The sequence below is a fragment of the Sus scrofa genome, chromosome 8 (assembly GCF_054392235.1).
Source record: "Sus scrofa isolate SSC_HxYL_T2T_F1_AM1 chromosome 8, Sscrofa_HxYL_maternal_Yorkshire_Landrace_v2.0, whole genome shotgun sequence".
NCBI classification, from domain to species: domain Eukaryota; kingdom Metazoa; phylum Chordata; class Mammalia; order Artiodactyla; family Suidae; genus Sus; species Sus scrofa.
The window spans coordinates 104,025,693-104,040,674 of record NC_139390.1 but is presented as its reverse complement, the minus strand read 5'-3'; the positions used below and the strand labels follow the sequence as shown (position 1 = coordinate 104,040,674).

Sequence of the window (14,982 nt, the reverse complement as noted above, 5' to 3'; positions counted from 1 at the left end):
GGCTCCCTTAATCATTAAGTAGTATCCTTCTTTGTCTTTATGTCTTTTGTTTTAAAGTCTATTTTGTCTGATGTGAGCGTTGTGACTCCTGCTTTTCTGTCATGTCTACTGGCATGAAATATTTTCCCCCACCCTTTCACTTTCAATCTATATGTATCTTTTGTCCTGAGGTGAGTTTCTTGGAGGCAGCATATTGAAGGTTTTTTTGCCTTTTTATCCACTCAGCCACTCTGTGTCTTTTGATTTGGACATTCAGTCCATTGACATTTAAGGTGATAATTGATAGATGATTATTTATTGCCATTTTGAACCTCGTGTTCCAGTTGATTCTATGGTTCTCCATTTTTCCTTTCTTTTTTTTTTTTTTTTTTTTTTTTTTTTGTTTGAATGGTCTCCTGTTATTATCTGCTTCAGTGTATTTTTTTTTTTTTTCATTTTCTGCAAATGCAATGTTTGGTTTTGGCTTGTGGTTGCCCTGTTTTTTAAGTATGCTAACCCCTTCCCATAATTGTGTGTTTTAGCCTGATGGTCCTGTAAGTTCAAACACTTCATTACTATATTAAAATTAAGAAGAGAAACATACAAACAAACAAACAAAAAGGGTTATTTATTTCCTAACACCCCTTGCCCACATTTTATGGTTTTGATGACTCTTTTTTATTTTTTTCTTTTTAATTTTATTTTGTTTGAAGCATGTTCATGATTAAATCTGTATGCTGGCTTATCTGAGTGACTGCTCTCTGATTGTGGTTTCCTCAGTCCTAGTTCTTCCTCTTCTTCTTCTTCTTTTTTTTTTCTTTTCTTTTTTCTTCCCTTTCCTTCCTTTCTTTTTGGTTTAGAGAAGCCCTTTCAATATTTCCTTTAACCTGGGTTTCGTGTTGCTGTATTCTTTAAGTTTTTGATTGTTGGGAAAAATTTTTATTTCCCCTTCTATTTTAAATGATAGTCTTGCTGGATAGAGTATTCTAGGTTGCATATTTTTTCCTTTTAGCAGTTTAAATATCTCTTGCCATTCCCTCCTGGCCTGTAGTGTTTCTGTAGAGAAATCAGCTGATATTCTTATGGGGGTTCCCTTGTAGGTAACATTCTGCTTTTCTCTTGCTGCCTTTCGGATCCTCTCTTTATCACTAACTTTTGCCATTTTTATTATGATGTGTCTTGGTGTGGGTCTGTTTGGGTTCAGTTTGTTTGGGGCCCTCTGTGCTTCTTGTATCTTGAACCCAGTATCCTTTAGATTTGGGAAGTTTCCAGCGATAATTTCTTCAAATATATTTTCCATTCCCTTATCTTTTTCTACTTCTTCTGGAATTCCTATTATGCGTAGATTGGCCCGCTTTCTATTATCCCATAGGTCTCTTATATTGCTTCCCTGTTTTTTGATTCGGTTTTCTGTCTGCTGACCTGATTGGGTGATTTCCATTATTCTATCTTCCATATCACTGATTCGTTCTTCTGCATTATTCATTCTGGTTTTTACTGCCCTTAGTTCAGTTTGCATCTCTGCAAATGAATGTTCTAGTTTTTCTTGGCTCCTCCTTATATTTTCTAGTTCCTTTCTGAGGGTATCTGCATTACTGTTCATATCTTCTCTTAATTCCTTCAGTGTTTTCACTATTTCTCTTTTGAACTCCAGCTCTGTCAGACTGCAGAGATCTGTTCATTGTTGACTGTTTTAGGTGAGTTCTCCTGTTGGTTTGACTCGGGGTGGTTTCTCAGCTTCTTCATCTTGCTTGTTGTTTTCTTTCTCCTGAGGGAGTTGTACTCTCCGTTATCGGGAAGTGTTTGCCTTGTCACTGCCATGGAATATTTCCTGAGGGCTGGCGTTGGTCAGTCTTTATTGAGGCAGTGTGGCTTTTCTGGAGTGTTGATGGGGCTAACAGTGTTTCTTTGAAGCAAAGGAGGACTTCCTGAGGGCGGACAGGACTGGGAGGTCCACACCATGATGGTAGCAGATTTCACTTGGTCATGCAGAGCTTGCTCTGGTGTTTTTAGGCTGTGGGGTTCTTACAGGGGGTTGGCGGTGTTGGGCAGCTGTTCCTCAGGAGTACAGCACCCCCTGAGGGCTGGAGCAGCTATCTGGGTCACTGAGAACCTAAGAGGCTCCTCCCTAGGGCAACCCAACTCAGAAGGACGGCCTGAGAATGTAGGCGGATCTTTTCACAGTCTGGCCAAGCTTGTTGTAGTTTTTCTGGGCTGCAGGGGCTCCTCCAGTGGGCTGGTGGTGCTGAGCAGCTATTCCGTGGGAGTGGGGCACCCCCTGAGGGCTTGGTTGGCCAACAGGGCCGCTGAAAACCCAAGAGGCTCCTCCCCAGGGCAGCCCGACTCAGAAAGACCGTCTGAGATCTTTTCCCAGCTCAGCCAAGCTTGTTGCAGCTTTTCTGGGCTACAAGGGGTCCTGCCTGGAGCTGGCAGTCCTATGCAGCTGATCCACTAGGTCTCGGCACCCTCTGGGGGCTTGGGAGGGTAGCAGGGCCGCTGCAAACACAAGAGGCTCCTCTCCAGGACAGTCCGACTCAGAATGACCGTCTGAGATCTTTTCCCGGCTCGGCCAAGCTTGTTCTAGCTTTTCTGGGCTGCAGGCCTTTTCTTGGGGGCTGGTGGTGTTTGGTGCTGCTCTGCGGAATTGTAGCCCCACCAAAGGGCAAGCAGGCCTATGCAGGGATAGCCCCTGTAGTGGTAGGCTTCAGGCAATTTTTGAGGCCAGCCCTCCTGGATGGCAGGCAGCCCCAGGTCCGGCAAGAGCGTAGGGGGTGGCGGGGGTTGGGGGAGGGGCTGCATTGGGAAGCACAGCTTTCTGCTAGCTAGCAGGCCTGTAAGCTTGCTGTGGCGTGGGGGGTATTCTATGGGGACCCACCCCTTCTTCTCTCCCCTCCCCAGCACGGGCACAGACCAGGCTCTTCTCCCAGGTTCCCTCTGTTGTGGCTTTCCACTTCCCCGCCCCTAGAGTATTGCTCCCTTCCTCTGCGACAGTTTTGTTTTCTAGTCTCCCAAGCAGTCTCTGCTCCGCCCTGCTCCCCCGGCCCGTTCTCTGGGACTAACCTCTGGAGCCGAGGTCTTGGTGCCCAGCCCCCACTCAGGCGTCCCCCGGCCCTTTCTCGGGGACTACCCTTCGGAGGCGAGGCCTAGGTGCCCAGTCCCCACCCAGGTGTCCCCCGGCCCTTTCCCGGGGACTACCCTTCAGAGGCAAGGTCTCGGTGCCCAGCCCCTACCCAGGCGTCCCCCAGCCCGTTCTCGGGGACTAACCTCTGGAGCCAAGGTCTGGGTGCCCACCCCCCACCCAGGCGTCCCCCGGCCCTTTCCCGGGGACTAACCTCTGGAGTGGAGGTCTCGGTGCCCAGCCCCCACCCAGGCATCTCAATTTTTGGTGACTGTGCCAGTAGTTCAGATGGTCCGTTCAGTTCTTGATCGGCTTTTCCGTACTCCAACTTACTGCTACACTCTTCTCTGCATCTGGAGATTCCTCTGGTTCATTTGATTTTTCCCCCAAGTAGGTGACTTCCCAGGGTGTGGGATCCCTTTCTCCTCTGCAGTTCCCTTTCGGGAGTGCCCGTCCCGCTCGGATTCACCTTCTCTCACTCTCCTCTTTTCTCCTGTTCTGCCCAGTAATGTCACGAACTTCTTGCCGTTATTGGAGTTTAGGTTCCTCTGCCAGCGATTGGTTGCTGTTCTGTGCGAGTCATTTATTCTGTAGATGTGCTTTTTTTTGTTGTGTTTGTGGGAGAGGGCGAGCGTGTCCCCCTACTCCTCCACCATCTTGTCCTCTCTCTCCCTAAAACTCCATTTTTGAATGGCTTTCCATCTTTATGAAATTTTTTATTACAACAAAAGGTAACCAAATGAGTCATCCTTAATGAACTCAATAATATTTAACTTTCTGAAATAAAAAGAAAAATAAAAACTGCTCCCTCCCTCTTTTTTTTTTTTTTTTTTTTTTTTTGCTTCTTAGGGCCACACCCGCAGCATATGGAATTTCCTAGGCTAGGGGTCAATTGGAGCTGCAGCAGTGGCCTACACCACAACCACAGCAACGCGGGATCCCTGACCCATCAAAAGAGGCCAGGGATCAAACCTGTACCCTCATAGATACTAGTCATATTTGTTTCTGCTGTGCCATAATGGGAACTCCCAAAACTATCATATTTACAATGATTCTCCTACCTGATCCACATTTCAAATACTAGGCTTTTGCTCTTGTCTTTAGTGGCTGACTCAAAAATTCAGAAACTCTTTAAGTGAAAAAGAAAGAAAAAAAATGGGAGGAAGAAAAAAAGATCAGAAAGGATTGAGGGAGTAAAGAAAGAAAAGAAATTTAAACAAAACAAAAATTAAAATGAAGGGGGGTTAAATGTCTATAAAGAACACACTGGGATTATTTTAATCAAATGCAAGGTTCCCTGTCACCTAGCTTTGAAATTTAGCTAAAAACAAATTATTTTTCAAAACAGCAAAATAAATAGAGCATCAATTAAAACTGAGGCAAGTGAAGCTGAAATTTAATGCAAACTTTTTAGTACATTATTTTCATCTTCAGCTTTTGGTTTATTTGTGCTGTTTTGCTGTTTTCAACATTAGTTTCTATGATGCGAATACTAACCAAGCCAATAATATTCTGCTAGGCATTGCGGACTCACCAGAGCATGGTTAGATTTGGTCTTAAAGAAATATGCCTGACTTTTTAAACTAGCAGAATGCCTGTTAACTGAAACAGAAGGTATGAATTTGAGAATAATTTGCCTGAATTTACACTCTTGGAATCAATGGGAAATCCAAGAAAAAAATATCTTTTTTCCTACTGATCTGAAATAAATTACAATAAGGAAAGAAAATAAGGCAGGATAAAAAGAAATATACAATCTAAAGGCACACACAGCTATCAATCCCTCAATTCTTAGGGCAAGTGGACAGCAACCCATGGCAGTCTTTGATTTTAGAAGCTTTGTCTGTTTACTCTAATGTGGCATATTGCATCTATCGTTTTATGTGAGTGCCCATAACATGAAAAATGTAAGGAAACATTGTTGCAAGGACTTAGTAAGTTTTGTTGGGTGTATTGGTGCCACAAATTTAATTATATTGTAAATCTCCCTAAATTTTACTCAAAAACACTTAAATTTTTAAAATATTTATTCTCCATTTGATGTAAATTATGTGTAAATCCCTTTTTTAGCCACAATGTGATTAAATCCCTACAGAAGCTTTTTGTCACTCAGCTTTACTTGATATTAGTAAAATACTCTTCATTAAACATTTGGGAAAATACAGTATTTTGGGGTATTTTAGTTGATGAATGTCAATCATTCTAAAGTCATTTTCCACAAAAAAAAAAAAAAAAAAAGCCTTTCTCTTGGTTAAAAGAGACCTTTCTTAAATAATACATACTTGTCCTGGGGTAGAGGTGGGGAATAAGAACTCAGCCTCCTTTGCATAATAGTATGGCCAGATGACACAAATGTGTCCTGTGAACAAAAGCTCATGACATCTGCTGTTCTGGTACTAATCATGAAAGCACCACACCCACCTTACATATGACTGCCTTTATGCCATTCAACTCTAACTTCTCCATTACTGTTAGCTTCCCACAACACCACACTACAGCAAAAAGCACCAATATTAGAGATACAACTCCCATAGGGTATAGCAGATTTGCTGGCATTGTACAAGAACATTTCATAAAAATAAATCCAACTCCAAAAACAGATATTCTTTAGTTTTTTTATGATGAGAACTACAAAATACAGAAAAAAATTCTCAAAATTTTCAACTGTTGTGGTATAGCCTCATTAACTGAGGAATTTATAATATAAAAAAAGAGAGCAAAAGAATCACTGATTTCTACATAAAGGCAAAACATATATTTCAGTTTTTACTACTCACTGTTAACAAGGTGTTTTCCTCTTTGTTTAGGAGGATGTTTGTACACGAAAGAAGACTAATAATATCCAAGAGTGATCAATCATCAATTAACTTCCAAACCTCATGCTCCAAGCCAAGTGACCACTAGGGAATTTTGTATTTGCTTAGTTGTAACTAGTTTTTATTACATATAACCAGGCCACAGGTTTGCAGATGATGCCATCTAAATGAAAGTAAATAGAGAAACCAGAGGAACATTTTCAATGAAAATTCACAAATCAGATCAGACAGATCTGGAAAATTATAAAGTAAATAAACTAAACACATGTGACTGATAAGAGACTCTGGACTATGTATGTTAGATTTGGTGGTTTTGCCATTCAGATGACTACAATGAACTCTTTTTACTCTATCATTTTTTTAATCTCATCTATTTAGTCCTATGGTTGCTGCCTTAAAACCTCTCAGCCCCAGCCTAAAGTTTGATTTTCAAATCTAGTAATAAGCTAGTAAGAGCCCAGCCCAAATATATCTCATATAATAGAAAAATGTTTCACTGGGTTTCCTTTGATGTTGCATTGCACCCTTCATGTCTTCTGGCAGAGTGAAGGCTATTGATATAAGGTATCCAGTCAGAGACATGTGTTTACAATTACAGCCCTCAAAATAAAGAGAGGATACATAACCATATCCCTTGGGGTATGGAAATTACACCATTAGAGGAGCATGGCCAGAGGCCAGTGGTTTGTACTGGTATACCTAATGAACAGTGTATTTCCATCTCCAAATGTGCATTCTATTTATAATAACATAACGCTATTTTAGATGAACAGAAAAATTAGGCATACCTGGCACAGTCATATAACTAAAAGTTTGAGAATATTAAATTGATAGAGCATAATGCTGTCTGGCACACAGAAAGGTATGTTTAGATGAGGGCATGCTGGGAAAAGGTGCTTACATATACCACAAGCAAAATTACACCCTGCTGTAAAGGAGAGAGCACACAAGACAGGATTTGGGAGATGAGGTCTCTACATTACACTTTGAATTGTTACCAAATAGCTGCTTCAGAATCAATAAGCAAACTCCTCCAGTGACCTGGATAATAGGCAATTTCCAAGTTTCAAGGGCAGAGAGGTAGTGTAAATTCTATGATGTCAAGGCAAGTGATAGAAGGGTGGACTCCACATCGGATTTTGAGCTCATAAAATTTGGGTTAAACTTAAGGGCTGCCATATGTCCTGGCTCTTGCTCAAATTCCCTTGCCTATACTGAATCAGGAGAAAGGGATATAAAAACTGCTCACCAACATGGTCACCAACCTAACACCTGATCTATGAGTGCCAATGTTGGTATCCACTGGTATATCTTTTCTACATGTGAAGCAGGAAGAAAAATGTAAAAGTGACAAGTGACCCACAAATAAAAAAATCCACAAGTCACTTTCAGCTGCAATGAAACCTGAGGTAAGCTGATATTTGCCATATGTTATTCATTATACCAGAAAAAGAATGGGAAAGTGGTATAAGGAACAAACCTATGGTCCAGCAAAAAAGGGGAAGAAGTAATGGGCAATGTCAAGGAAATGGTTATTTCATAGTAAAAGCTGCCTGTTCCAGCTCAATGCATGTTTACAACATTTCAAGGTGTCACCTAACAAGCCCATCAAAAGTATATTTTCCTTACATTTGCAAGTAAAATCATTATTTATATTTTTTGCAAGTGTAAAATAAAATAGACTCATATAAACCAACAAAAAAATCCCACAGGACTTCAACCCTAAGTGCTAATAAATTTCTTGTCATTATCTTTCTTAATCTATCCATTTCTAAAACCTGCCTTGATTCAGAACTGATGGTTAAGTTCAAATACAGTCAGGGATTCAGGAGTTCAAAAAAAGATCAAAAAAGAAAACAAAATTTTTGAAAAGTAAAATAAAAGATAAATATAACTTTTAGTCATTTAGTAAACTAGCATAAAATTTGAGATTTAGAAACTAAACAATATTTTTAATGCTTTAAAGTGAATTGTGTCTCTTAAAAGAGCATGCATAACAATAAGCACAAAAAGGGATTTTCATGATTTTTTGAAAGGGCTTTGGAACTACCAAAAACATACAGGTAAAGACAATATGTTCAAAGGCACTTAACAGAGCCATAGGGAAAATTTCCTTACCTTACGATTTATACAGCACTGGCATGTATTGCCAGAAAGAGCTACAAAGTCTCCAATGATAAATGATTTTACCAATAGAGTGTAACCCATGAGTCCAAGATCATTTAGATAGCAACACACCCTGGCCCAGAAAGATATAAGATATAAAAATCACTTCAAGCTCTGATATTCCAGGAGTCTAAAGTGATAAAAGTACAGTTTGCATCACAGTTGCTTCATGTCCATAGTTCCTTCAAAGGTTAAAGAATCCTGGAATTACAACACTTTAAACATGAACCATTAAAGATCTTCTTGTCTCTCTCATCTTATAGATATACAATGTTATATAATACATTATTAAAATAATAAAAAGATGTGAGCAGAGAAATCTAAATTTATGGAAACTCCTATATTCTCAGTTAAATTGATGGGCAGACCTTTAGCCATCTTTCACTTAAATTTAGTTTTGACCCTGTCCCCATAATTTTGAGATTCAATCTGTTCAAGTATCACTGCTGCACAAGACAGAGGCACATCACATAGTCATATTCTACAAATGAATAGGTTATTGCACATTATTATTGATGTGCTTATGACTACAACTCCCTTGCCCCTGTTAAAACAAAAAGGCAACTGTTTTTTTTTTCCCTCCTCCCATCTGGGCCCTCACAGTCACCAAAATAAATTTTGAAATCATTTTTTTAGGGCTGCACCCATAGCATATGGAAGTTCCCAGACTAGGGATTAAATTGGAGCTGCAGGCCTATGCCTTAGCCACAGCAACGCCAGATCTGGGCCACATCTGTGACCTACACGACAGCTCACAGCAACCAACACCAGATGCTTAACCCACTAAACAGAGCCAGGGATTGAACCCATGTCCTCATAGATAATATTGGGTTTGTGGCCACTGAGTCACAGAAGGAACTCCATGAAATCATTTTTATTTGTGGTGATCACCCTAAAAAACCACACAGTAAGTGCCAAGAAAAAAAGGAAAAAAATAATTGAGAAAAAAATTTTGCCATTTACCATTAAAAAAAACACTCAAATTGCTGAAAACTGAATGAAGCAGCTTCATATTTTTGCTCAGTCATGGAAATAGGTGTTTCTACCTGAAAACAAGATCTTAACAAGTATCTTGCCAGTTATTTGGAAGGCAAGTAGGTGATTTGGAATGACCAACCTGAGACAGTAAACAGAGGATCTAGTGTGCATTCTTTGCAATAAACTTAAGTCTTATAAGGGAGTGGGGAGGGGAGCTATGGCCCTGCAAGGACTTGGATAAAGCAGTGGAAGAAGTGTCTTCCCAGACACCAGGCAATGAGAATCTACCTTATGTACAATCACAACTCTAGGCAATAGCAGAGGGCAACTCAAGCACAAGGATAAGTGAAATGAGATTTCTGAGATCTTGGAGCTCAAAAAATTGTCCCCAAGTCTCCCCAGGACATCAGGACTATCCACATGTTTATCTATGCACAGTAAAGGTTTTAGAAATTATGCTCTTAATCCATCTCCTTAACAGAATTAAGAGTCAATTAAAGAAAAGGAACCTAAGCAAGGTATTTTATAAAGGGATATCAAAATGCCTTAACATTCTATGTTAAAGACTATTCCCTAAGAATAAACTGAACAAAGGAGGTGAAAGACTTATACTCTGAAAATCATGAGACACTGATGAACAAAGCTGAAGATAAGACAGATAAATGGGAAGATATTTCATTTTCAGGGATATGAAAAATTAATACAGTTAAAATGACCAAACACTATACTTACAGGGATTATTTCTATAGTACATTAAAATGATCATATTGCCCATGGCAATCTACAGAATCAATGCAACCTATATCACGATACTTCTGACATTTTTAACAGAAATAAAAGAAATAAAACTAAAATTTTTATTAAAACATAAAAGATCAGAAATATAAAAAGCAATTTTGATACAAAAAGAACACAGCTAAAATATCACATTCCATGACTTCAGATGATACTACAAAGCTACAGTCATCAAAACAGTATGATACTGGCACAAAAACAGACACAGAGATCAATGGAACAAAATAGAAAGCCAAGGAAAAAAAACCCATATGCATGCATTTAATTAATCCATGACAAAGAAGGCAAAAATATACAAAGGGGAAAAGACAATCTCTTCAATAATTGTAGCTGGGAAAACTAGACAGCTACACGTAATGGAATGAAATTAGAACATTTTCTCACACACCATAACTGAAATCATCTGAAATGTAATGCCAGAACCCATAAAACTCCTAGAAGAAAACATAAGCAGTACACAATTTGACATATATCTGAGGAATATTTTTTCAGATCTCCTCAGGCAAGAGAAACAAAAACAAAAATAAACAAACGAGACCTGATTAAACCTACAAGTTTCTGCACAGCAAAAGATACCATTCACAAAACTAAAAGACAAGCTGCTGAATATGAGAAAATATTCACAAATAATATGACATATAAGAGACTAATATACAAAATATATAGACAGTTCACAAAACAATATCAAAAACCAAATAACTTGATTTAAAAATTGGCAGAAGAGGAGACTGGGAAAAGATCACAAAGTAAAAGGACTTAAGTTCACCTTCTCTCATAAGAACACCAAAATTACAACTAACTGCTAAACAACCACAAATAAAATAGACTGGAAATTACCATAAAAGCCTCCACCCAAAGATAAGAAGCTACACTGAGACAGTAGGATGAGCACTTTTGCAATACAAGCAATGTCAAACCCGCCAGGTGGGTGACCCACAGAGTGGAAAATAACTGTATCACAGAAGCCTCCCCACAGAAATAAGAGTTCCAAACCCCATGTCCAGTTCCCCAGGTTGGGAGTCTAGCATTAGGAGGAGCCCCTAGAGAACTGGGCATTAAAGGCCAGTGGGGCATGTGCACAAGAGCTGCACAGGACTGGGGGAACCAAAGTCTTCACTCTTGGAGGGCACAAACAGGATTCCAGGTACACTGGGTCCAAGGGCAAAGCAGGGACTCCATAAGAATCTGGGGCAGACCTACCTGCAGGTCTTGGAGGGTATCCTGGAGCAAAGGGCAGCTGTGAATCATTGCAGCAGCAATACACTGGAGGCAGAGGCCACAGGAATATTCATCTGCATAAAACCCCAGGGAGGCTGCATTTGTAAAAATCTGGAACCATCCATCAGGGCTGAGAAGCTCCAGACCAAACAACAAATAGAGTGTGAACACAGCCACATTCATCAGCAAACAAATTGCCTAAATTCCTCCTAGGTACACAGATGCCTCTAATCACACCCAAAGGAAAAGCACCACCCACTAGAAGGACAACACTCAACTCTACATACCAGTGGCCAGGCACCAGTCCCTCCCATCAGAAAGCCTATAAGAAGCACCTGTATCAATTTGGCCCATAAGGGGGCAGACACCAGAAGCAAGAAAGGCTACAACACTCTAGCCTGCAAAAAGGAGACCAGACAAGAAGCTATACAAAATGAAAAGGGAGAGGGATATAAGCCAGATGAGGGAACTAGACAAAAACCCCAGAAAAAAAACAGCTAGGTAGACTAGAGACTAGCAGCCTCCATTAAAAACAAAGACTTCAGAATAATGACAGTAAAGATAATCAAAGAGCTTGAAAAAAAACTGCAGGCAAAAATTGATAAATTAGAAGAAACTTTGAGCAAAGAAATATAAGATTTAAAGATTAAACAAGCAGATATTCAAAATTCAATAACCAAAATAAAAAATTCACTAGAATAAACTAGTAGCAGATTAAAGGAGGCAGAAAAACAAATAACTGAGGTGGAAAACAAACTGGGGAAATCACTGATACAGAAAAGAATAAAGAAAAAAGAATGAAAAGAAAGGAGGGAAATCTAACAACTCTGGAACAATCTTAAAAGCATCAAAAATCACACAATAGGGGTGCCACAAAGAGAAGATAGAAAGGGCCAGAGAAAAGATAACAACTGAAAACTTCCCTAACATGAGATAGGAATCACTTATTCAAACTGAGGAAGCACAATGAATATCATATTGAAAAAAAAAAAGACACATATTAATCAAATGGACCAAAATTAAAGACACAGAAAATACTGAAAGCAGCTAGGTAAAAGCAACAGATAACACATAAGGAAATCCCAATAAGGTTGTCAGCTGATTTTTCAGCAGAAACCCTGCAGGCCAGAAGAGAGTGGAACCCTATACTTAAGGTGATGAAAGGAAAAAACCTCCAACCAAGAACATTCTACCCAGCAAGGCTCTCACACAGATCTGAAGAAATCTAAAGCTTTACAGACAAGTAAAAGCCAAGAAAATTCAGCACCACGAAACCAGCTTTACAACAAATAATAAGGGAATTTCTCTAAGTGGAAAAGGAAAGGCCACAACCAGAAGCAAGAAAATTACAAATGAGAAGGCTCACCAGTAGAGGCAAATATACAGTAAAGGCAGGAAATTATCCACACACAAATATGATATCAAAACCAGAAATCATGAGAAGAGGTGGGTACGAATGCATGATACTGGAGATGCATTTGAAATGAAGACACCATCAACTTAAAACAATATTATATATGTATATAAACTCCTATATCAAAATCACATGGTAATTGCAAACCTAAAACCTCCAATAGATACACACACAAATAAGAAAAAGCAATCTAAACACAAATCTAAAGATGGCAATCAAACCACAAGAGAAGAAGGGAAGAGAAAAGACCAATAAAAACAAATCCAAAACAATCAACAAAATGGCAGCAATAATAACCTTATATTTTATATCAATAATAACCTTATATTTAAATGGACTAAATGCTCCAACCAAAAGATATACACTGGCTGAATGGATACAAAATCAAGGCCCATATATATGCTGTCTACAAGAGGTCCACTTCAGCTGTAAGGACAAATACAAACTGAAAGTAAGAGGATGGAAGAAAATATTTCATGCAAATAGAAATCAAAAGAAAGCTGAAATAGCAATACTTATATCAGACAAAATAGATCTTAAAGAATGTCATAAGAAACAAAGAAGGTCATTACATAATGATCAAACGATCAATCCAAGAAGATATAACAATATTATAAATATATATGCACCCAACATAGGAGCACCTCAATATATAAGGCTAACAGCCTTGTACTGTACTGCTAACACAATAATAGTGAGGGACTTTAACATCCTACTTACAGCAATTGATAGATCATCCACCGCTTCTTCTAGACAGAAAATCAAGAAGGAAACACAAGCCTTAAATGATGCATTAGACTAGATGGACCTAATAGATAGTTATAGAATATTCCATCAAAAAGCAGAAGGATACACCTTCATTGCAAGTGTATATGGAACATTCTCTAGAATAGATCACATTCTTGGCCAAAAATTAAGTCTCAGTAAATTTTTTTAAAAAAATGTATTCATAGCAAGCATCTTTCCTGACCACAACACTATAAGACTACAAATAAACAACATGAAAAAAACTGCAAAAAAACACAAACATGTGGAGACAAAACAAATGGTACTAAACAACCAATGTATCACTGAAGAAATCAAAGAGGAAATGAAAAAATACCTAGAAGCAAATGACAGCAAAGACACAAAAACCCAAAACCTAGGAGATGTGACAAAAGCAGTTCTAAGAGGGAAGTTTATAGCAATACAAGCCCACCTCAGGAAAAAAGAAAAATCCCAAATAAGCGACCTAATTTCACACTTAAAGCAACTAGATAACAAAGAACAAACAAAACCCAAAGTAGCAGAAGGAAACAAATCATAAAGATCAGAGCTGCAAAAAATGAAATGGAAGTTAGAAAAACAATCCAAAAGATCAATGAAACTAAAAGCTGGTTCTTTGAAAAGATCAACAAAATTGATAAACCTTTAGCCAGACTCATCAAGAAAAAAAGAGTGAGGATTCAAATCAATGAAATTTGAAATTGAAAAGGAGATGTTACAACATATATTACAGAAATACGAAGGATCGTAAAAGACTACAGGAAGCAACTATATGCCAATAAAATGGACAACCTCAAAGAAATGGAAAAATTCTTAGAAAGATACAATCTTCCAATACTAAACCAGGAAAAAATAGAAAAGATGAATGGACCAATTACAAGTATTGAAACTGAACTATGGAGAACAGGTACCTCCTAGAAAACTATACATAGAACTACCATATGACCCAGCAATCCCACTCTTGGGCATATATCCTGACAAAACTTTCCTTGAAAAAGACACATGCACCCACATGTTCACTGCAGCACTACTCACAATAGCCAAGACATGGAAACAACCCAAACGTCCATCGACAGATGATTGGATTAGGAAGATGTGGTACCTATACATAATGGAATACTACTCAGCCATAAAAAAGAACAAAAGAATGCCATTTGCACCAACATGGATGGAACCAGAGACTCTCATCCTGAGTGAAGTAAGTCAGAAAGAGAAAGACAAATACCACATGATATCACTTATATCTGGAATCTAATCTATGGCACAAATGAACCTTTCCACAGAAAAGAAACTCATGGACTTGGAGAGTGAATAGACTTGTGGTTGCCAAGGGGGTGGGGAAGGGAGTGGGATGTATTGGGAGCTTGGGGTTAACGGATGCAGACTATTGCCTGTGGAATGGATTAGCAATGACATCCTGCTGTGTAGCACTAGGAACTATGTCTAGTCACTTATTATGTAGCATGATAATGTGAGAAAAAAGAATGTATACATGTATGTGTAACTGGTTACCATGTTATACAGTAGAAAATTGACAGAACACTATAAACCAGCTATAATGGAAAAAAATCATTATATATAAAAAAAGAAAATTCCAACAAACAAAAGTCCAGAACCAGATGGCTTCACAGGCAAAATCTATCAAACATTAGAGAAGAACTAACACCTATCCTTCTGAAACTATTCCAAAAGACTGCAGAGGAAGGAACACTCCCAAACTCACCCACTGAGTC

General features: G+C 38.7%; 1 long non-coding RNA gene across 7 annotated transcripts in view; it reads right to left on the bottom strand.

Moving 5' to 3' along the window:
* The window catches only part of LOC102158494 (uncharacterized), a 241,115-nt gene that overhangs the window by 17,287 nt on the left and 208,846 nt on the right, over positions 1 to 14,982 (bottom strand). For 3 of the 7 annotated variants that reach the window (XR_014813058.1, XR_014813062.1, XR_014813059.1), the window contains one exon: positions 5,875 to 6,076. The exons of the other annotated variants lie outside the window; for them this stretch is intronic. This is a non-coding gene — a long non-coding RNA (uncharacterized LOC102158494). The remainder of the gene's footprint in view (positions 1 to 5,874; positions 6,077 to 14,982) is intronic. 7 annotated transcript variants of the gene reach the window in all.